This window comes from Vombatus ursinus, unplaced genomic scaffold (assembly GCF_900497805.2).
Source record: "Vombatus ursinus unplaced genomic scaffold, bare-nosed wombat genome assembly UNPS02014870.1, whole genome shotgun sequence".
Lineage (NCBI taxonomy): Eukaryota > Metazoa > Chordata > Mammalia > Diprotodontia > Vombatidae > Vombatus > Vombatus ursinus.
This window is the reverse complement of record NW_020954648.1, coordinates 1,925,092-1,945,285: the sequence shown is the minus strand read 5'-3', so window position 1 is coordinate 1,945,285 and position 20,194 is coordinate 1,925,092. Positions and strand designations below refer to the sequence as shown.

The following is a 20,194-nucleotide window of genomic DNA, read 5'->3' as shown; positions in this document are numbered from 1 at the left end:
ACTAGAAGTGAGGAATTCCATTAGGAGTCCTTACCATCATCCAGATGCATCATAATGGGAATTTGTACCAGGGTGATGGTAATGGTGATAGAAAGGAGAGAATGGAGGTGAGAAATACTGCAAAGAGCCAACCAGACTTGGTAAGTGGTTGGATGTGAAAGATGAAAGCAAAACAAAAATCAGAGTTAATAGCAGGTTTTCAAATTGAGGAGGAGATTGGGTGAATGGTGGTGATGCTGCTGCTGACAGAAATAATGGAGCCAGAGGGAAGATCAGATTTGGGGAAAAGATAAGCTCAATGTGGGATGATAGTGAATTTGAGAGGATGCCAGGGCATCAGGGTGGAGATGTCATGTAGGCATCTGGAAATGCAGATGTAGCTGGAGCTCAAAATAGAGGAAAAGATTGGAGAAAAAGGCTTAGATAGCATCCAATTATCTACTGAGAGGTGATGGGTGAAACTATGGAAGTGGGTGAGATTTATGAAGATTAGAATATAGAAGGAAAAGAAAAAGCTTTAGGTCAAAAATTTGAGGAACACCCTCCTTAAGGAGTTAGGAAGAAGAGATAGAGAAGGAGCTATCAAAAAGGAAGGAGAACTGAGAGTTTGCTATCAAAGAAACAAAGGAAAGAGAGTCCCCCCCAGCTCAAAAATCTCCCAGATTCCCACTGCATACAAGATGAAACCTAGCTGTGCCCAGCTCCATCTCCTACAGCGTGTCTTCAACAGCCATCACAATGATTTAACCCCTCCGTTCATTTTGAAATTATAACACATATTGCCTGGCATTGTTTCTCAACTGCTTTTATGTAAGTCTTCTCAGCAAAATCATGATCTCTTTGTGTGCAGGAACCGTGCATTATATACTTCTTTGAATATATCCTCTACGGTGTTTAGAAGAGTACAATGCACAGATCAGACACTCAGTGGGTCCTTTTAAAAAGAATGAATGAATGAATGAATGAATGAATGAATGAATCTTCCAATCTTTGTCCCTTTTTTTCTTTGCCACATCTTCATCATGTCAGTTCCTCATTTTCCCACAGTTAACCCAGTAGCCGGCACATAGTACAAGCTGAATAAATGCTTATGGATTGACTTGCAGCCTCAGTTTCTCTCTCTAAAACTTGGGGAGATGAAAGCTACAGAAGGACAGGGAATGGCCATGCACTCCATTGCTCAGAGTCCCAGTGATACTGAGATCAATAGTTTAATTGCTGTGAAACACTGTAAGCCTCAGTGGTGCCGTATAAATAATCGTAATAACTACGGTCGGTGACGGAGAAGATGGTTTTCCAATATCTTATTTTAAAATGCATTTCTCTACAATTAACTCCACATGCTTCTGGCAGAACAAGTATTCTATGTAGGCTCTTGCTTAGTTTTTTTTTTCTTCTTTTTCTTCTTTATAGCACTTCATTTCTGGTGCCTCTCCTTCTTTCCCAAGCTGTCTCTCTTTGGGATCAAAGGTCACCTGTCTGCATTTGGAGAGAGCATCGTCTTCAGGCATGCACACAACGGGGGCGGCTTAAAGCCCAGTTTGTGTGGTTTTCCTGGGGACTGTAGGGTGGTCAAAAGGCCCTTTGTGATGTCACAGCCAAACTCCCTCCCTGGCCTGGGGGCCCCTCAGCTTTCTGCATCTCTGCATTCCACCCTTGGCCAATGATGTCATCCCAGCACAGGAGCTCTCTTCTCCCTTCCATCTGCAGAAGTGGTTTTCCCATGGCCCTTGGGACCAGGCTCTCCAGCCGTGTGCCTTTTATACTCCTCACCCTGTGGTTTTTGAACTCCTAGATTCCAGTTCTGTCTTGGGTGGGCAACCCTGGTCAAAGTTGCTTCTCTTTTCTGGGGCTCTTCTCTGAGACATACTGTATGTATAGTGTAAAGTAAGGGGATGGGAGGAAGCTTTTCATTTAATTTCATTACAGGCATATGTCTTGAGGCATACTGTTGCCTGAAACTTTTTGTTATTATTATTATTAGATAATAGTTCATCTCAACATTATCATTTCTGATTATACCCATCCTTCAAATGCAATCTGAAATTCCATTGCCTCCATGATTCCTTCCTTAATGGTGATTTCTAAACTCTAATAGCACTTTATGCTTCTATTGTTAATATTGAATAAGTCAATCATCTCTCTGGGCCTTAGCTTCCTCATCTGTAAAATGGGGAGAGGGGGCTAAAAGATTATCTAAAATGCCATAGTTCTATGATTCTAAGTCAGCATGGTGGCCCACTGGGAGAATTTGATTCTCAGCATGCCCTAAAGGGAACCATCAGTTCAGCTCTAGATATTACCACTTTTTCTAATGATTATCTGAAGAAGAAAATAACATGAGCAAACTTGAGGTCATGCAGGAGACCATGGGGACGAGAAGACCCTCTCCTACCTAGTTTTGGAGGCTCAATTTTTCACCTCCTCCAGAGCCCATGTTGGAGTTCTTTACACAAAACACATACAGACATTTCCTTTACGCACGCTCACAGTTGCTCTAGATACTGCCTCCTACTCTAGATACTGCCTCCTACTCTAGATACTGCCTCCTACTCTATGTTAAAGGGCTGATGCATAAGCAGTTTGATTGGGGCTGCAGGGGACCAGAACACAGTTCATCAGGAGCAGATGTCAATATAATGTACACTTGCCTCATGCTCCCCAGTTTATTTACTCGTCAGGAAAATTGTCCAAGCAGGGCCCAGGGGGTGAATGTCTGCTCAGGAATTCTATGGAGCTGAGCAGGGTACTGAGTAAAGGGCCTGGAGAAGTATCCTGGGAGAAGGCATCTGATTGGGAACCCTACTGCTCTGGCTAATGCCAGTGCCTCCAGTGGTGAAAGAAAGAAAGAAAGAAAGGAATCATAGTCCTATGCAGAACAGGTGTGAAGCTAGGCACTTAAAAGAGATGGAAGCCCAGGAGAAATCCAGAGTATGAAGATTAAAGGGTGGATAGCTAAGTTGAAAGTAGGGTTGGAACAGCCTGTCTACAAGTGGTCATCTTGTCTTTGGCTGAGCACCTCTCAGGACAAGGGATTCACTTTACTGTGGTTCATCTGTTCTACCCTTTACAGGGGCTAGTTCTGCTACTAGGGCCCAGAATTGATGGGTTCCTTTTTCTGTTGACATCTGGGTGCCCATTTATTGTCTCATCATGCATTCATTAATCACATCTGATATGAATAATGCTTTTTTTTTTGATGAGGCAATTGGGGTTAAGTGACTTGCTCAGAGTCACACAGCTAGTAAGTGTCAAGTGTGTGGTCTGAAGCTGGATTTGAACTCAGGTCCTCCTGACACCAGGGCCAGTGCTCTATCCACCTAGCTGCCCTATGAATAATGCTTTTCAAGACACTATGGGTGATGCACAAGATGCCTCTTCCCTCAGGGTGCTTGCAATCTGGTCATGAAGACAAAACATGCTTGAAACAAAAAGAAAAATCATGGCTCTATCTATGTTAGAAAACAGCTGCATGGTTAAAGAGTATGCAAAATGTTGAGTGGAAGTGAAATGAGGGAGTGACTAGAGTAATAATAATAATAGCATTTATATAATGCTTTGAGATTTGTGAAATATTTCTTCTATGTTAATTCATTTGATCTTCACAGCAAACCTGGGAACTAAGTGCTCTTATTATCCTCATTTCACAAATAGGGAAACTGAGGTAAACAGGGGTTCAATGACTTGACCAGGGTCACAGAGCTAAGTAAGTCTGAGTCAGGATTCAAACTCAGGCATTCCTCACTGTAAGTCCAGCACTCTATCCACTACACCATCTAACCAAAGACTACTTTAATTGGAAAAGGCTTCTTGGAAGAGGAGTCTTGAAGCAAGCATCTGAGAAAATGGTAGTCATGAATTGGTTGAAAGGAAGCAGAGGATAGAGAGATTTCCAAACAGAGGAAACAGCATGAGCAAAGGCTGGGTGACAGGAGTCAACAAAACTAGATTGTGCAGTGCCAGTAAGAATCTTGGCTGGACAAGAAAGGAAAGACCTATGTTGAAGATTGGCTGTGAGGCAGAAAAGGGACAAGTGAGGGAGGCCCTTGAATGCTATATGGACAGAAGACTTGGGTAAAGGGAGAGTAGAGAACTACTGCAAGTGTCTGATTAGGGAGATGAAAACAGTGTCTGAAGAAAAACTGGAGTCAGGCTCACTGAGAGATGGCAACAGTCATGTAGTGATCGTAAAAAATAGAAAGGGAGACAAATCTAAAAAACATTACCCGGGAAGAATTGTCAGGCATTGGATACTGATGGGGATGAAATGGCAATGAAACTAACTGCCAGGCTCCTGGCTCCAAGAACATCCGAGCTTAATGTCTGGGACTGCTCTGTTGGTGAAGGTTCCTGATTTCAGGTCAACACCTGGCCATCCGCCTAAGCCCTAAATGTGCAAATGTGCCCTGACATGTATTGTAAGAGTCTCTCTGTTTCCAGCCTTCACTCAATTTGAGTTACTGCATTTCGTTTCCTTCATCTCCTTACCCAACTTGTAGTTTCCACTAGTTGCTACTTTCTTCCTTCTTCCTATACAGCTGTTAAGCAGATGCTGGGTCCTACTCCAGAGGGGGCTTCATTTCCAGCATGAGAGAAATGCTAACTAGATAAGCAGCACCTAATATTCACAGGGCATATTTGTCTAAGGAGTTCAACGTATTTTTAAGATACTAATTCATTCATCATGGCAATAGCCTTGTGAATTATGGAGGGGGCAGGTAGTATTCTCTCCTTGTTGTGAAAAGAGTACACTGATACAGTCTGTGTGTTGAATAGTGAGTGGAGGGGGTAGCTGTGGTTAGTCAAAGCTGTAGGGTAAATAGGTGGGATGAGAAATTACTTGTCTGGCTCCCTGGATGAGGACTGACACTCACACACTCTCTCTCTCTCTCTCTCTCTCTCTCTCTCTCTGTCTCTCTCTCTCTCTCTCTCTCTATCTCTCTCTCCCTCCGTCTCTCCCTTTCCCTCTCCCCCTCCCTCCCTTCCTCTCTCAGACTGTATTGGACCTTCTTTAGGAAACTGTCTCTGATTTTGCCTCTGTTTCCTGTCAGCTCATGAATCTGCACCAGTAGGCCTTCAGAGATATTTCTCCCTCCCTCCTAGGTCACCTAAGGCTGAGTTGTGGTTAATTCCACTTCCCCACTTGTTTCTCAGTGAAACCATATGAGCCAAATTGTTTTCTTCTTACTCCATATAATTTCTGGCCCTATGAATCACCCCCAGGTTAAATCAACCTCAGGGTTTCCTATACTATGATTTTTTCTTTCAATTGGAAAAAAGCAATTTTGAGGTCTCAGAGAATTTCTGTTGCTAGAAGGTGCAGTCAGACAGCACGTTTGTGAATAATAGCAATGATGATGATGATAATTACTAATATTTAGGTTGTATTTTAAGATTTCCAAAGTACTTTACATTTTAAATACATTATCTCATTTCAGCCTCAAAACAACTCAAGGGACTAAGTACTGCAGGTATTATTATCCCCATTTTATAGATGAGGAAACTGAGACTCAGATGTTAAATCTGGAGGTGTCTAAACACAACTAGAAAGTATTAGAGGTAGTATGTAAACCCAGGTGTCTCCTAATTTTAATCCAATGTCCATTCTCACACATGATAGGAACCAAGGTCTTCCCTTCCAAGGGTCTTCATTGTGTGTCTTACTGTATAAAGGAGCTATAGAACTCCAGCTTTCTGTCCCCTACCACTTATCCACAGGGATATTGCCTCCCCTTCAATTTCTTTCTTAGCTATTCAACCCTTATAAACTGAGGCTGGACAGTATTCCTTCACCTTTCTTTCTAGTTCTTGGTCCTATCAAATACCCCTCTCCATTGAGTATATTCCTCCTTCCATAAATGAAGGCCATTTCTTCTGCCATAGGAATTATATGGCGATAGGGAGATAATTCTTTTTGAAATGACATTCTAACTCCATTTCTTGACTCTAAGAGCTAGAGAGTTCAGGTTCCCTGGTAATATGCTGCTTCTTACCTTTGAAGATGATTCTACTAAGCTGTTATCGGTGGCAGGGAAGAGCAGCAACCCTGAGCTATAATGGGCTATCCCACCTTCACTTTTTTTTTGTGCCCAATGGCAGAACATGCTTGCCCTGGGCTAGGGTTGGGGAACCAGTCTTTAATGATAACTCTTTTCACTTGTATTTCACCTAGAAATGTAAACAAGGAAATTTGACATAAGTTATCTCATCCAATCCTCACAACCCTGTGAGGTAGATGGTGCATGTCAGTACCAGCTGAGGCCCATCAGCTCAATATGGATGATGGAGTCTTGAAAAGCACATAGCTTCCAGCTCTCCTTGATTAAATAGGCATATATTTTACCCTACTGCCTCTCTACAGACTCCCTCCCAACTCTGTTATTTCTCCCATGGTCCCTGGCAAATAGAGTGATACTCCTGATCTCTTCCTCTAAATATTACGCCCCTATTTCCTTTCCCATGTTGTAGACTGAATCCTCCTCCTCACAAAAAATGATGCTGGCTTGGTTTCTGTAATAACATTCAGCTCTGCTCTCTCCTTTAATCTTCTCAATCATATTCTCCATCACATTGCCCTTAGCAGTCCCCTTGTCCATTGTGGGGTCAAGCTATGATGTGACAATGCAAGAATCAGCTTCGTTTTTTTTTAACAGATGCTGAAACTGATACTCAGAGGGGTTAAGTGATTTACCCAAGGACACACAGCTTGCAGATTGACAGCGTAGGTCTTCTCAATCCAAATCCAATGTATCAGGTTGCCTCTGTGACCCATCTCAGGATTGAATTTGAAACTGTGGTCTCATTAGCTCTTTGCTCTAACCAAATAGATATCTGATGATAGGTAGGATTTTAAAAAAAGACAGGGAACCAGAAAAGCTAATGTACAATCACTTGGATTTGACATAGGTGACCTGGACCTTTTTCTGTTACCTCCTTTGTGCTTTTCATTGCAATATCTAAGCTCTTCCTTCCTTCTTGTTGTCAACTTTTTTTTTTCCTTTTGGAACTCAAAGCACTTTACATATTTTAACAATTTCATCTATTCTACTTCCTAGCCAGAGTGAAGTGGGAGGTGGGGAGGGAGAGGGAGAGGGACACAGGCTAATTTCCTTAATTCACGGAGGTGAACATGAAGTGGAGAAGGCGGTTTGAGAAACTTAAAGATAAGTATTAAGGGGCTGCTTTATCTTTAGGTTTTGTATGAGCGGTAATGTAACAGTGGGAAACGCAGAGGGACCGATTTCCCTGACAGTGTTTAGTAACACTGTGGAATAGGAAAGGCAAAAGGGTAAACAATAATTAATCAGACAGGCACTCTGTGTGTGTATGTGTGTGTGTGTGTGTGTGTCTGTGTCTGTGTGGATCTATCTGTGTGTGTGTGTGTGTATATGTCTGCATGTGCACTCAAGCATCCTTTACACAATGTCACCAGACGGTACTTGGTACCCTCTACATCCGTATTAGGGGATAGATAACTCAGCTTATCCATCCTTTTGGATTCTTGCCTAAATGATAATGATACTTGAGGGGTAGGGAAGTAATCTTTGGCTATGACACAATTCTATTTTCAGGAAGAAAAAGAAAGCAGATATATACCTGTATATGTAGGGAGAAAAGGGGACAGCTAGGTGGGGCAGGGAAGTGAAGAAGACCTGGGTTCACATCCAGCCTCAGATACTTACTAGCTATGTGAACCTGGGCAAGTTATTTAACCCTGTTTGTCTCAGTTTCCTCATCTGTAAAATCAGCTGGAGAAGGAAATGGCAAACCATTCCTGTATCTTTGCCAAGAGAACCCCAAATGGGATCACAAAAAATTGGACATTACTGAAACAACCGATCCACAACAAAATGTTGGGAGAAAGACCTAGGCAGTGTTTTTGTGCACGTGTGTGCATTAATGTTATGAAGGATATATATGTTGTAAAGAGACATAAATATTTTAGTGTAAAGACACTTTAGAGGTATGTATGTAAGGGGGAAGTGATTTTTCCAGGAAGATATATAACTCAGCCCCATAGATCCTCAAGTGGTATGCAGCACAACCTCATGGAGTCAAAAGGTTCTAGAGTAAGGTCCCACCTCTTGACAATCATTGTACGATCTTGAACAAGTAATTTGGCCTCCTGGTCCTCAGTTTCCTCATCTGTAAAATAAGGGGGTAGGAAGACATGGCCTGTGAGGTTCCTTTCAGTTTTATATCGAGATCTAAGAACCTATGAAATGGAAAGTGTCACAATACTGGAAGTCCAGGAGACCTGCCTTCTAGAGCTGGTTCTGCTACTCATGTTCTGTGTGACCTGGGAAAGGTCACTTTGCCTCTGTGTTGCTCTTGAGTCATTTCAGCGCTGTCTGACTCTGTGACCCCATTTGAGTTTTTCATGGTAGAGATACCATGGTATGTTGCATTTCCTTCTCCAGCTCATTTTACAGATGTGGAAACTGAGGCAAACAGGGTTAAGTGACTTGCCCAGGGCCACACAGCTAGTGTCTGAGGCTGGATTTGAACTCAGGTCTTCCCAACTCCAGGCTCGGTGCTCAATCCACTGTGCCACCCAGCTACTCTGTAGTCCTTAGTTTTCTAATCTGTAACATGAGAAGTTTTAGGGGTGAGCCTAATTTAGCTACCCTGTTAATTCAGGTTCAGTGTTGGGACAAAATGAGGCACCCACAATTTCAGACACTTACTACGTAACCCTGGAAAAATCTCTTAACCTCAGTCTGCTTCAGTTTCCTCGACCGTAAAATGGGGGTAATAATAGTGGCACCTATCTTCTAGGGCTTTTATGAGGATCAAATGAGATACTATTTGTAAAGTGTTTAGCACAGTGCCTTGTACATAGTAGGTGCTTAATAAATGCTTGTTCCTCTCCCCATCCCTTCTCCAACAAGTCATTGAACAGTTAACAGAAGGAGGTTTCTTTTGTCCTAACCAGTAAAGATATCCACCAAGGCTCTCATGGCCCAGCTTCTCTGGGCATGGTCCCTCCTCATCTCCATATGGTCAGTAAGGTGGGGGATGGTGACTCAAGTGGTCTTTAGAAATCTACCAAGTTGGAGGGGCCTGATTCTGATTCTGAATGGGTAGGACTTTTTATATCCTAAAGTGACCAGGAAGCTGCAGGTGAGGGAAGAGATCAGTCAAGTCTCAGAGACACTTTAATTGTCTATTATGGAAAACAAATCCTTTTTGCAGGAGAAGTAGGAGGGGGAGGCCTGGTCCTATCACAAAAGGATTGGACTGGGCAATCTGGGAAGTCTTTCCAGCTCTGAATTTAGGATTCTATGACTGGTTCTTCCTTTGACCGGATTCTCCAGCCTCTGTTAGTCAGATCTCAATAAAACTATGTGATGATTGATAGAGGAATAAGTGAATCATAGATGTTGGAGGGAAAGGGACCTTAAGAGAGCATTTGGTCCAGTCCCCTGCCTTGTGACAAATGCACCTGCTGGCCCCCAGTGAAGTATAAATGAGCCCAAGGTATTGGCTTAAGGTCGTAGTCAACCAGTTAGTCAATGGGTATTTATCAAACACTATGCGCCAGGCACTTTGCTAAGAGATAGAGTAAACAGCAACAGGATGACTGGGAGGGTCAGGACACATGGATCTTCCATGGATCCTGATACCAATTTCTTCTGAATTCACTGGGAAGAAAGAAATTGCTTGCTTGGTTGGTATTTAAAGCTCTTTACAACTTGGTCCCTTCCAACCATTCCCAGTCTTCTAAAATTTACAACTCACCATAAATTCAAGGATTTAGGCATACTGACCTCCATTGCTTTTCCACAAACATGGAAGACCATCTTGGATCGTGGACCTTTTTACTGACTGGCCTCCATGCCTAGGATGTTCTCTCTCCCTACCCCCTCCCCTTAGAATTCCTAACTTCCTTCAAGACTTGTGCCACCTTCTACAGGAGACTCTTCCCAGTCCCTTCAGCTACTGGTGCTCTCCCCTATAAGGTTACCTTCCCATCTACTCTGGAAATATCTTGTGTATACCCATTTTGTTTGCATGTAATATCCCCCATTAGAATTTAAACTCTTTGAGGGCAGAGATTCTTTTAACTCATTCTTCAAATTCCCAGTGCTTAGTAGTATGCCTGATACATAGTAAACCCTTAATAAACTTTTGTTGATTATTTGGAGTTAATCTACAATCTTTCTGGACTAGGGAGGTGATAGTCCCATTGTACTCATGCTCACCAGATCACACCTAGAGCATTGGTCTTACTTCTTGGTGTAATATTTTATTAAAGAATATAATAAGGAATGTAAAAATATAGGAATAAATAACATAATAATATAAGAATTCTTCTTATTAAGAATATTGACAAATTCAAGTGCATCCAGTAAGTGGTGACCAGATTGGCAAGGTGGCATGAAACCATTTCATTTGAGGATGATTTCAAGGACAGGAGACCTTTATTAGATATGAGAAGATTTAGCTGTCTTCAGATATTTGGAGAACTATCACGTGGAAGAAGAATTAAGTTCATTTTCTAGAAGGCAGAACTAGAACCAATGACCTAGAGAACCGAAAGTGTTCTGAGGCAGATTTTAGATCAATGTAAAGAAAATCTTTGCAATGTATAGAAATGGAACAGGCTGCCTCTTGAGGAATTGAGAGAGACTGGCTCACCCCTGTTAGTCATATTATAGAAAGGATCTTGGCATTTGGTAAGAGATTGGACTAGAGCCATCAGATTGTGAGTTCCTTGTGGGTAGGAACTGTCTTTTGCCTCTTTTTTGGTATTCCCAGTGCTTTGCACATAGTAGGCACTTTATAATAGGGTTTATTGATTGCTTAATTGATGACCTCTAAGGTACTTTCCAACTGATTGTAGTATTCCATAATTGTAGAGCATTCTCTTCTAAAACTTGTGTCTTCTCTCTGGGAAAGAGAAAAAAAAACTGGGCAAAGAGAACAGTAGCCCTTTGATTTAAAGGGAACACAAGGGACCCTGAGGAAACCTGTCTTCATGGTCCCTGAAATTGAAAGGATTCTAGTTGTAGGTAAGGTAGGTCATTTTAAGGACTTGAGGAGGGGAGAAAAAGTGCCCACCCTTACCAATAGCCTAAGATGCTTTGTAGCTTGAAATTCACAACCATTAGGATCACCTACAAGCTAGACAATGAAGTCTGGGCTAATGTCTACAGTCAAAATGCAAATATTTACCTGAGAGCCCCACTGGTCCTCATTCATCTGCATCCATTAGTTGGTCAGATTAGGTAGTTGATTATCTTGGGTCCTGAGGGAATGAGATGTGCTGGCTCTTTTGGTGGGGAGAGAATTTGACAGTTTCAAACCTAGGCAGGGGCCACAGGAAAGCTGTAATCATTGAGGACCAAACATGTGAGGGGTTGAAGGGAAGGAATTTGCCAAAGGCAAATTTTACTTAATTCATAATGTTGCTTAGGGCTGTCCTTACCTGGAGCCTGGGAGTTCAAATAAGAAACAGTTGAAAGGGAGATCAGGGCTAAGGCCTTGGCTGCACATCGAGCAAGTCTGTAATGCAAACTCATTGTTCCTTGATTTAACCCCAGCAGGATTCCCTCTGGACTTCTAATTGCAGTTTGACCCTGAACCAACATCTCTTTTTTCTCCTATCTGCTCCTTGATGAAGGAGGAATAGTTTCCAGTTTTGATTCTGGTTTGCTCCCTCAGACTTTATTTTCAGCTTGGCTTACCTCCTTTTCACCTTCCTGTTAATGACAGGATGTTGTTGGATGGTTTTGACCTTGGTTTCAAGCATCTTTGGTCCATTGACCTTAATCCTTAGATACCCACTAATGACTGCTACTGACTTCAGGATGTGGGATAGGATACCATCTTTGCAAAGATATCGTTAAGGAAAGACTCATGGCAGGATGTGAGACAGCACTAGGCCACCCTCAGTAAGATTACCCTTACTCTGGGTAAGGCTCATACCTCAGATTAGCTAAAGTGGCTGTTTTTTGGTCATAGCTGCCCTTAGGTCCAGTCTCTTGGGGTCCTTCCTTGCTTACTAGCTATGTTCTCAGTTAACCTCTAGCTGGGACTACTGTTAGTGTCAAGGGACCAGACCTTGTGTCCTGCTGTAGGAGCTGTGTCCACTGCTCTTTTCTGAGGGTTGAATCTATAAACCTCAAGTTCTGCCTTTTAAATAAGGGGCAAGTCAGGCTTCCTGTCCCCCACTCCCATGATGTAGTATATTGACGGAATAGTATAAATAGTATCTCATGTCCAGGATGTGATTTTGGCTTTTCTATTTCACCAAGTTATCAATCAGTTCTGCTTATGGCTTAGTGGAGGATTAGTGGGAGCAAAAACAATGACAGCCTGTCTAGTCAGGGATGGGTTCTTCTTTGCCTGGGGAAGTTAAGACACAGAGAGTTGAAGCAGTCTACTTAAAGTTATATGCTTTTCATGGGATTCCCAGAGAGAATGCTGAGAAATAGAGTCTAGACCAACTAACAAACTTCGGTTTCCATCTCACTTACCCCTTTTCATCAAAAGCTCTATTTACATGCATAGAGTCTGATTGGTGAACTCTGCCCCTGGGTCCTCTGGCTCTGATAGGTGAATTTTCTCCTTAACAGGCCTCCATGTCACTTCCTGGTCATTTCCAACCATGTCTCTGTGTGTCTACCATCCTCCCCATTTAAGTTCCCCCAATAGAGTGTAAGCCCTTTGAGGGCAGAAGCATGCTTGCTTGTTTGTATTTGTATGCCCTGTGCTTAGCACAGTGCCTGGCATACAGTAAACACTTCATCAATGCTTTAACATTCATCATTCATTCATAAGCACTCCCTCATGGTCACATAGCTAAGTACTAGTTACTTTTTAGTAATCTGCTAAGTCATATCATCGTTGCTGTATAGTCATTTTCATTCATGGCCACCTTTTGTGACCCATTTGGGGTTTTCTTGGCAAAAATACTGGAATGGTTTGCCATTTCCTTCTCCAGCTCCTTCTACAGGTGAGAAAACTGAGGCCAACATGGTAAAGTGACTTGTCTAGGGTCACACAGTTAAGTTACTAAGTGTCCGAGGCCAGATTTGAATTCAGGAAGATGAGTCTTCCTGCCTCCGGGTCTGACACCCTATCTACTGCACCACCTAACTGCTAAGTCACAACCTTGTTCCAATTAAAGTCTTCCAGGAAAGGGAGAGACCTGAAGACTAGATTTCAAAGACTCCTGGATATTCCATGCAATTCAAGAACCAAGCCGTGTAATGGGGTGTCCTATCCTCTACCCCATTTCCCACTAGAGTTGGTCTTGATATGAATGTTGTGCATAAGCATGAGCGTTTTGGTAGAAGGTAAGGAATTTTTAAGCTCTCTGTAGGGGAGGGGTGGAATGGATGAATGCCAGCAGAGTGCCGAGGCTGTCTTTGTGTTTAGGTTTTCAGAGTTGGGGGGTGAGAATTTGGGGTTGGCAGTAAATCAACTGTTCTCGATCTTCCCCCAAATCACTTTCCCGTTCTCACCTTCACATTCCCTTCTTCATTACCACTACCATTTCCATTACCATCGTCCAATCCACTGAACTCATGAGACAGGCCTTTGCTTCATTTTGTGGGCCAGAGCCAGAAATCTTGCCAGCTAGACATCGACAAAACTGCCACAGAGAGTGGGAGTAAAAGGATGGGAAGGAAGTTAAGAAAGAGAAGGGGGCCAGAGAAAAGGATCCTGCATCTTTAAAGATTAATAGTATTGTTTGCTCATTAAAGAGATCATTCCAAGCCTAATGGTAGCCAGAATGCTTGAGTACAAGCATCTGTTTGCTACTGGGAGACGATATTTATTGTTCAATACTTCAATGGATGTAAATAAACAGCCCGGCCCAGATAATGTTCAAATAAACAAACAAGCAGCTGCCAGGAGCTCCCTGGATGGCTGACCTTTGTGGAGGCCATCCTGCTGATGTTTTTAATAGCAGGATGCCTGGCAGCCGAGACACTCACCGTGCCAGGGATGGAGATAGGTGGCAATACTGTCTGGTGGATGGGCTGGGAGCCAGAAGGCCTCGAGGTAACTAGGGCTCTGCTGTCTAAGGAAATCCCAGGCTGGAAAATGCATATCCTGAATGGGTTATGGAAGGAGAATGCATATGGGGATGCGGATTGGTATGTGTGTGCTCTGGGGATATGTATATATGCCATCTAGATAAAGGCTATAAATGAAATGGCTATAGGAACAGAGGCAAGGTGACATGTTTGGGAGGGGAAGATTCTATGTTAAACACTGGCTGGCTTCATGATTGAGTGGTGTGTAAGATGTACCTGCCTGTAGGGTTTATGTGTGCAGAATATATTCATGGAATGAGTATAGATGTGGCTTGTGAAGGAAAGAAAATAAGAAATGACCCACTATGCCACAGTCTAATCAAATGCGTCCTAACATACTCCACTCCCTCCAACCAGATTTTACAGTGCATGAGGACGGGGGTCTTGAGTACCCCAATGACAGTCCTAGGCACATAGTAGATACTCAATAAATGCTTACTGAATGAACGAATGAGTAAGTGAATGAGTGAATAAGTGTTCAGACTTTGAAAAACCACCAAGGGACAGGTTGTAGAAAAGCATGCATGGATTTCCTCCATTCTCAAAATACCATTCTCAAAGGTTAGAGACCCACATTTTTTTCTCTTAAGCCAAATTGGGCAATCAATAAGCATTTATTGTTTCCTATGTGACAGGCATTTTACTAGGCCTTATGAGATACAAAACCAACTATAGAACAGTTCATACCCTCACAGAGCTTACTCTTAGTAACTGACTATGACTTTGTCAGCCATAAACTTACCTAAACTTTTTGAGAATTGATTTCTGTTTTCAGCTTGGGCCACCTCTTTGTACTACTGTATGGCTAAGGACTGGAGGTAATCATTCCCTCTTACAGGAAACCTCAGATAAAGCAAACTCCCTGTACCAATAGAGAGCTTTCTCTCTGGTTGTAGTGCCAACTCTCTGGCCTCTTAGTTCTGTTAATGTACTTATCTTTCAAAGTTCAAGGAATTCCCCCTTGTCCTAGGGTTAGATTTAACTAAACATTTACTAAACACCTACTGTATGCTTTCCACCTGACTCAATTTAATTGAGCTCTGTGTTAGTGGGAAGATACCAAGTTTCAAAGAGGCAAGCTCCCTGCCCTCATGATGACTGTGTGACAATGTCTATACTCTGTTCCATTCATGGTTTTATAGGCGTCAATCTTATGTTCTCTTTGCCTTCATCCTTCCAAGCTGAAGAATCATGCCCATGACTACCCAAGCTGCCCTTCCTTCCTTTCATTTTATATTTCTTGAGGGTTGGCAACCAGAGTCATAAGAGTGTTAAAATTCAATTCAGTTCAACGGGTATTAAACTTCTCCTGTGTTCCAGATGCTGTACTAGGCACTGGGGATACCCAGTCTGGGGACAAAACTGTCATAGTCTCTGCCCTCAAAGGAGGCTACCTTCTGCTGGAAGCATCATGGCATTGCACACAGAGTCATGGGACCTCAGTTCCCTTACTACCTGTGTGACCTTGGGCCTACCTATGTGACTCCATCTCTCCAAGACTCAGTTTCCTCAACCATAAAATGAGGTCATTAACCAAATTTAATTAATCTAAACTAGTTTCTAAGGTCCACTCCAGTTCTTAATCTTATCATATTGTGTACACAAGTAAGTAAATTCAAACTATAAACAAAGAATTATAAAGTGATTTCAAGAGGGAGAGAGTGCTATTAATAGCAGAAGTAGGAGACTAGGTGGTGGGGGGGTGGAGGAAGGGAATCAGGAAAAACACTGTGTAGGAGACAGCACCTGAGCTATGCATTAATGGAAACTGGGGGTTCTTTGAGGCAGGGGTGATAAAGAAGTGCCCTCCAGTTATGGGGAACCAATTCCTCCTTGAGACTGCCCTGTGTTTCACTGGCCTGGCCTCTGAGGGGCGAGTATCTTCAGGGAACAGTCTGTACTAATCCTTGGACCCCTTTTCCTTAGTCATAACTCAGGGCTCATGCTTGGTATAGTTTGGGTTTCCCCCACCCCCGTGAACCTACGCACAAACTCATTTTCCACCTTTTCGTTCCTCATTCAGATCTTGCCTTTTATCAGTTGGCTTGGCTTTCTGCTGCCCTGGAGAGCTTAGAGCCATCTGTAAACTTAGAAGTCCTCGCTATACACTCTTTCCTTCAGATCATTATAAAGATACTTAGTAAGCCCCTCACGGATGCTACTGTGTATGCGTCTCTATTCAGAGAGTACATGTAGTCACAGAGTACCTGTTTCTCTTTACCCTTTCCTATCTATAAACCACATCCCTGGGCTCTTCTATATTCCATGCTCACAGCTTTTTATTTGGCCTGGAACCTTGTCAAAGGTCTTTTGAAAGTAGGTAGATAGAAAGCCACTAATTGGTGCAGCGGATAGAGTGCAGGGCCTGGAGTGAGAAAGACCTGAGTTCAAATCAAGCCTCAGACACATACTAGCTGCACAGCTCTGGGGAAGGCATTTGACCTCTGTCTGACTCAGTTTCCTCAGCTTTAAAATGGGATAATGATAGCAATTACCTCTTCAGGGTTTGTGAGGCTCAAACAAAAACAATGTGTGTGAAGTGCCCAGCACATGGCCTGGAACATAGTAGGTACTTAATAAATGCTTCTTTCTTTTCTTTCCCCCTTCCTTTCCTCCTTCCTTTCTTATTTCTTTTCCTCCTTCTTTCCCTCCCTCCTTTTCTCCCTATCTCCTTCCTTCCTTCTTCCCTCCCTCCCTCTTTCCTTCCTTCCTTCCTTCCTTCCTTCCTATCTTCCTTCCTTCCTTCCTTCCTTCCTTTCTTCCTTCCTTCCTTCCTTCCTATGGTTAGAACTCTGAACTGTGTGAGTCAGGAGCCTAGGGTTCTAATCATGATTCTGCTATTGATTTACTCAATGTCTTTGAGCAGTGGATTTAATTGTTCTGAGGCTGTTTTCTTATCTATAAAGCTGGAATAGCAGGACTCTTACCAATTTCATAGTATGGTAATGAAGAATAAATGAGATCATACAGGTGAAAGTGCTTTGAAATGTACAAAGCATGATGTAAGCATAAGAGGTTATCATGATTAGTACATGCCAGCCAGTTGATTGATTCCCTTTTATCCACATGGATATTATGAGATTAAAGGCATGATTTCCTCTTACTGGAACCGTGTTGTTCCCCACCCCTACCCCCACCTAAAAGGCTACCTTTGCCTGACATCAGTAATGTCTTCCTCCAGAGAGTGATGCAGCAATATGTGCCCATGAGTCCACTGCCCTGAGGATACAGTTCCAAATCTTCCTCCAGCTCCCAGGCATGTTATGACTCCGTCTTCTCATGGCTACACCTTCACTTAGCTGTCAGAGATCCCTTAGTGGGAGCTTCCAGGCTTCTGCTTCAGAAAGTAAAAGTTATCCAAAGCAAAAGGATTATTGTGCAACATCTTACGGCTGTCTGAGACATACCCCTAGGCAAATAGGGAGGATCTCATCTCACTTGGATAACCAGCCTTCTCTGAACTGCTCCATCATCATAAAACCACTTTTTCAAGGAACTGAGTACAACATCTCCCTCCCCACCCCCATAGCTTGACTCTTGAGGGGGATACAAAGCCTACATAGAATTTGTCACCTAACCAACCCCACTCCCCTGCTACTGCCTCAGTGGGCTAATGTGATGATACACGACATACCCTGGAGGGAAAGCGCAGCATTACCTACACTTCATAGAGCTTTAGTCTTGCTCTTCCCTAAATGCTAGGGTCAGAGTCAGTTCTTCTCCCACTGCTAGTCCAGTAATGCCCAAAAGCAACAGGGTTTTGGATGGTCCACATACCCTGATATTCTCCCCGAATGCCTTCTTGGGTTGGAAACAGTGGTACAATTCCTAAAGAGTGGTAGCATCTGTTCTTGTCCCTTTCTTTGGCTCTCTTGGGTTCTTCTAGTGACCACGCTAACATAAAATGGGCTTCTTTCCAGTTCTGGAAACATATGTTAGGAAAAAGCTAACTGTATTCCCCCATGTGCCAGAGTGGTGACGTCCTCAATGCAGCTTCTCTAGGCATTTCCTGTGAAAATTTGGTCTGTGAACCTCCATGCTTTTAGGCATCCATCTCTTTCAAGATCTACTTCACCCCTAAGGAGGAGGGGAGCTGGGACCAAAAGCTAAATAGCAATGTTTGGGCATGAAATCTAATTTACCTTCATGATCAGAGCAAGGGACATCTGATGAGATTTAATTCCAGAAGTGTTCCCTGGGGAAGGAAGCTTTTGCCTGAAGGCTGGGGGCTGGCTAGAGGTAGACCAGACCTCTCAATATCATTCTTGCATCATGACTCCAGGCCTCAAATCTGGGGATGCAGTCTGGCTTGGCCAGAGGCCAGGGCCATCAGTGCACGGTCAGACTTGGGTGGTAATCCCAATTGGTTTTGCACAAGCTTTCATTTTCATTCAGATTACGAAAGGCTCTAGCCAGGATGGGTTCCTTATGGAACGGGAAAATGTGTTGAAGAAGGAGGTCATCAGGAACTCTGATGGCAAGCAGGAGATTTGATCAAGGCTGAACATGTCTGTCTTCCTTTTATTCTCTGTTTATTTTTTATATGAAATGAGGGGAGTCAAGAAGAGGATTGTTAGTGGGGATGCATAGCTTCCCCACTGATGCTCATGGGCTGTGGTCAGATACTTAAGGCAAGATAGCAGTAAGCCTCTGGAATTACAAAGAACCAGATACAGGCATGCCCCCCTCTAACATATTAATTGGTTCTGAGAAAACATGGCATTAAATGAAATGTTACAAGGGGTAGTTAATTCCATTTATTGAATGCAAGAATGTGATACATAGCAATGACCGCAGGTTCAGAATCCAGTATGAGACAATCTCTTTTCCTTCCTGCTTGTTCATGGGTGGAATGCTGTGGGATCCTTTGTATCTTTAAAGCAATGATCCTATGATTCTCTTAACCACCATCATTTCTAGCCAACTACATTTAGGGCACTTGATGATAAATGTCCAAGTCAAGGGAGTTCTTATGGGAAAGGTTAGGTTATATGTACATAGAGGCTTAGCCTGGGAAGACTACAGTTTGCTTGAAATAATTCCCAAACCAGAGAAGCCCCTGCTAAGTAGGTCAGTTCTAAGTCCCCTCAAAGGTCTTCTAGCTCTTCTAAACAGGACTTCTCTTGGGGATAACTTGAACCAGTTTTTTTCCCTCTTGTCCTCTGAACCATGAAGATTGAGTCAAACCTGGAGCTGACTTTTCCCTATACTTTTCTCTCTCCATCTTCTCTGGGCTCTGAGTAGATTCCACCAGGCCCCATTTAACACATCTCTCTGATCTGATCCTGAGACAAGTGGATGAACCCACACCAAGATCTGTGTTATATGGCACTACTTTTATTAGCCAAAAAAGTGTCTGGTCTATGCTGAATCACTGCAGTGAAGAAACCTATGTAGTGGATGGTTTCCAGCAATGCAACTGAATTTGTTCTGGTAGCAAATCCACTGACTACAATTTAAGGATGTTACTTTCGGTTTGTGTCATCCTTCAGTTATCTAAACTTTTATCCCCCTACCCCCAAGAAACACAGGAGATTATTGAGTGGAGGGAGGGAGTGGCATGATTAGACCTACAATTGAGGAAAACCGAATTGATAACTGTGTAGAGGATGATTTGGAGTGGGGAGAGGCTTAAGATAAGGGGTTAAGAAAAGAGTGAGTTGCAGTGGCCCTGAGAGTAGATGACTTTTTTCCAGGAGCTTGGCTCTAAAAGCGGAGATAGGGAAGAATAGTTAGCAGATGTAATGGGACCTAAGGAGAGTTTTTTGTTTTTTTTGTTTTTTAAGGATGTGGGAGGCAGGTATGTTTGTAGGCAGCAGAGAAGAAATCAGCAGCTAGGGAGAAACTGTCAATTAGACAATCTTCTGGGGAAGACAGGGGAGAATTAGGATCAAGGTTACATATAGAGATATCAGTAGCACCTGGAAGAAACCCACATTGATCAGTTCCCTTCCTATTTCTTGATCTTTTCCAACATGAGGTCTTAGTGGGGGGTAGGGGAGGGTTATTTGCTTTAGTTTTGTTCATTGACTTCACAATTCACTAGAGGGATAAAAACCAGTTTTATAGCCAAAAGACCTGAATTTGAATCTTAGTTCTGCCACTCACCAGCAACTGGGTAAGCTTGGACAAGTTCATTTAAT

At 42.9% G+C, this 20,194-nt stretch overlaps 1 protein-coding gene across 1 annotated transcript in view; it reads left to right on the top strand.

Annotated features, from left to right (window-relative positions):
- Positions 1 to 20,194, top strand: part of PLXNA4 (plexin A4) — a 627,680-nt gene that overhangs the window by 384,425 nt on the left and 223,061 nt on the right. The gene's annotated exons all lie outside the window — the stretch shown is intronic.